At 44.2% G+C, this 3,503-nt stretch overlaps 1 long non-coding RNA gene across 1 annotated transcript; it reads left to right on the top strand.

Annotated features, from left to right (window-relative positions):
- The first annotated feature begins 310 nt into the window (after positions 1-310).
- Positions 311-2,693, top strand: LOC145126084 (uncharacterized). The gene is made up of 2 exons (XR_013716300.1): positions 311-1,034; positions 1,906-2,693. It is a non-coding gene; the product is annotated as an uncharacterized LOC145126084 (long non-coding RNA).
- The last annotated feature ends 810 nt before the right edge of the window (positions 2,694-3,503 follow it).

Genomic DNA, 3,503 nt, shown 5'->3' with positions numbered 1-3,503 from the left:
TAGAAGTCGGGGGCTAAAAGTGTAAGTTTCGGATTAGTTTCATAAATAATTATGAAGGCAGGGACTACTTGGTAATTTTTTGGGACTTAATTTGAAAAGATTTTGGAAAACTAAGGGCTATTTGGTAACTGTTGGATTGATTATGAAAAGAATTACAAGAATAGGGGTGTAATGGGTAAATATCAAATCTGTTTTGAAAAGATTTGTATGGGGAGGGGCTAGTCTTGGAATTATGGAGAATGGTTATGGGGACCAGGTATAAAGCCCATACAAACCCTAACCCTAAGGAAACAATCAGCCGTCACCCACCTTATGACTCCCATCACCGGCGCCGCCACCATGCCCAGTTTCCGGCCAGCTTGCATCCACCAAGAGACCGCCCTACTCCCTTCAGTTCCGATCGATTGAGACTCCATCCAACTACCGTCATCAGCCGACGACCGGGCCGACACGCAGCATTGTCGCTATTCCGTTTCAGGTGACGATGAAGGCCACCAGCGGGTGTTCGTCCCGTTGTTACTACTGCTGTACTCGGCGGGTTTCGCACCACAATCTCCTTTCTCCATTTCTATTTCCGATGGGTACCTCACCGTTTTCGTTCAGAAGACCGCTATCCCGATGACATGTTAAGCGAGGTTGTTGGGAGGCACCGTCAAGATCAAGGGGAGGCGCTGCCAAACCCTAGCCGCCGCCCTATCTCCCGACTGTCGTCGCTTTCATCGCCAAAAACCTTCGATGCCTTCACCGTTGCACGCCACCAGGTGGGCTGTGATTATGTTCGTGGTGTGTGAGGGACAACTTAGCCGGAGATCGAGAGAAAAACCCACCACGGCAGCCGACCATGGTGGTTGTTGCCCTGAAACAGTTTTCTGCCACCACAAGCCTCCATGAGGTGGTGGCTGTGTGAGTAAATCTTCAGATAGGTGTTTTTGTGGAGTTGTTTGCATAGTGTGGGGTCAGAAAATCAAAGATCCGCCGCCACCACCACCGTGAGGTGGTGGCTGCCGCCATTTACCACCGCCGGCCACCACTAGGTTGTTGTGTATATGTGTTTGTATTAGTGTGTGTGTGTGTGTGATTATTTGGGATTTTAGCATTGTAAAATGTAACTAGAAAGAAGAATAATGAAAAGAAACTCAAACCACCACTGTAGGGTGGTGGCTGCCGCCTCCTACCGTCGCCGACCGTCGTGTCGGGTTGCGGTGTGCTTTGCCTTGTCATGTTTGATTCGGTTGGAATGCTTGAAACCCTAATGGGCCCAATGAAGCCCTAATGGGCTTAGTGAAACCCTAATGGGCCTAATGAAATCATGATGAGCCTAATGAGCCCTAATTGGTCAAAGGACCTAGCTATTGGGCGTATTGGGCTAAGATGGGTTAAGTCCATATTAATTAATAATCATTTCAAATTAACCTAAGGCCATGTGGGACTTAATGGATTAAGTCCTTAATGGGTTATGTAGAAAACTTAACCCTAATCATCATTTTATGTGAAACCCTAATTTCACTTGGGTTATTAATGGGACATCCAAGATCAAGCAAATGGAATAGAATAATTAATGGGCTTTGAGGTAAGGCCCATATGAGGAGTTGGGCCTAATTTGGAAAATTGGGCCATAGTTTGGGCGTTTATGATTATGAGATGTTGCGCCATTAGAATACCAAATGTTGGACTGGACGTTTTGGTTGGGCCTTTGAATAAGACATTTAAAGGCTTCGGCCCAATTTGGAAAATTGGGCCATATGTTGGGCTTTGAGTCATAGTTGGACTTTTGGGCCTTTGGATTGGGGCTCGGGCTTGAATCAAGCCAAGTTAGGGGTAGAGTAGTCTTTTACCCCCAAGCATGGACTTATTGTTATGTATTGGAACCCAATTATTAATTGGGTGTTATTTTGGTGTTGACAGTTCGGGAATCTATCATCCAACAGCTGGGGTTGAGTCTGCGGGACTTCAGCAGTGTGGGGTTGAGTCTACGGGACTTCAGCAGTGTGAGGTGAGTTACCTTCGAGTAGGAGTGGGTCTACGGCCACAATGCTGGCCCACTAGTAGGAGTTGTTTGTTAGATGATTGTCTTTGTGATAATTATCTGGTGAGTTGTTATCTGATATGCTTTATGTGCTAGGATGCTACGACATATGTGTTAGTAGTGGTAGGGGTGATATAGCCCTAGTTACCGGCTGAAAGATACCGAAGGGGGTAGATAGTACCCATGCATTCCTAGTAGTATGATCATGATATGTTATTATGTGATAGTGGTAGGGGTGAAATAATCCCCGGTTACCGGTTGAAAGATATCGAAGGGGTAGGTCGAGCACCCAGATATTCCTGACAATATATTTATGTATGTTCTGCTATGTTATTACGTGGTAATGATAGGGGGACAGTCCCCGGCTACCGGTTAAAAGATATCGAAGGGGTAGGCCAGCACCCGGATATGCTTGGCAATATATGTGTGGTATGGTATGTGGTATGATGGGGGAACTCACTAAGCTTCGTGCTTATAGTTTTCAGTTTTGGTTTCAGGTACCTCGTTTTCAAAGGAAAGGAGCCGGCTCGATCGCAGCGCATCACACCATGTTTTCCGCACACGAGATCTTTGGGATTACACTCTGATATGGTTTTATGATACTATGTTTTGATTATTGACACTTTGGTTTTGACATGAGATATTATTATGAATGTTTTTATACTGATGGTTTTACGTAATAACTTAATTAAAACGAAATTTTTGGCCTGTATTTTTGGGATGTTACATCTAATACCTTAACCAAGCCAACTACTACTAAGTACCACCCTCAGGAATCACACACTTATTACCCTATGCAATTCCTCGAATTCGTGAACGGTCTACTTAACCAAGTTAACCTAACCAATCGGGCCTCGCCCAAGGGTCTCACCAAATCTACATACTTGAATGGGCCTCTCCCACGGGTATCACACACCTGAAGGATATACAAGCCTAAAATACTGATATAGCTCCAACAATCCTAATTGCCAACAAGGAGTGGTCTACGAACAATAACGGACTAGCTTGACCCATGCATGCACTGTGATCCTCCTACAATCCAACAACCACTCCTGTATTGGACTACCTCATCCTGGGGAATATTATGACTCCATCATAGACTTACAACTGTAACATACCCAAAACTTCGACCTAAAAATTTCATTTTTAAGTTTATCAAATCATAATACGAACATAATTGTTTTCAAAACCATGAGGACGAAAAATAGTTTTAGTCGTACAATCAAGATAGTACATAGAAAGTCATCATCAGAGTATAAATCCCAAAATCTCTAATGCGGAAAAATCAAAGTGTAATGCGATGCGATCAAGCCGGCCCTTTCCCCTTCGAGCTGGAGGTACCTGAAACACAAAATGAACCAGTAAGCACAAAGCTTAGTGAGTTTTCTCCACCATACCACATACAGAAAAGAACATACTGCTATGCATATCTGGGTGTGCAGCTTATCCCTTTGGTTTACTTCAACTAGATGATGCT

This window comes from Lactuca virosa, chromosome 7 (assembly GCF_052849685.1).
Source record: "Lactuca virosa cultivar CGN04683 chromosome 7, Lactuca_virosa_CGN04683_v6, whole genome shotgun sequence".
NCBI classification, from domain to species: domain Eukaryota; kingdom Viridiplantae; phylum Streptophyta; class Magnoliopsida; order Asterales; family Asteraceae; genus Lactuca; species Lactuca virosa.
The sequence above is the reverse complement of the archived record's forward strand: the minus strand, read 5'-3'. Positions and strand labels throughout refer to the sequence as shown.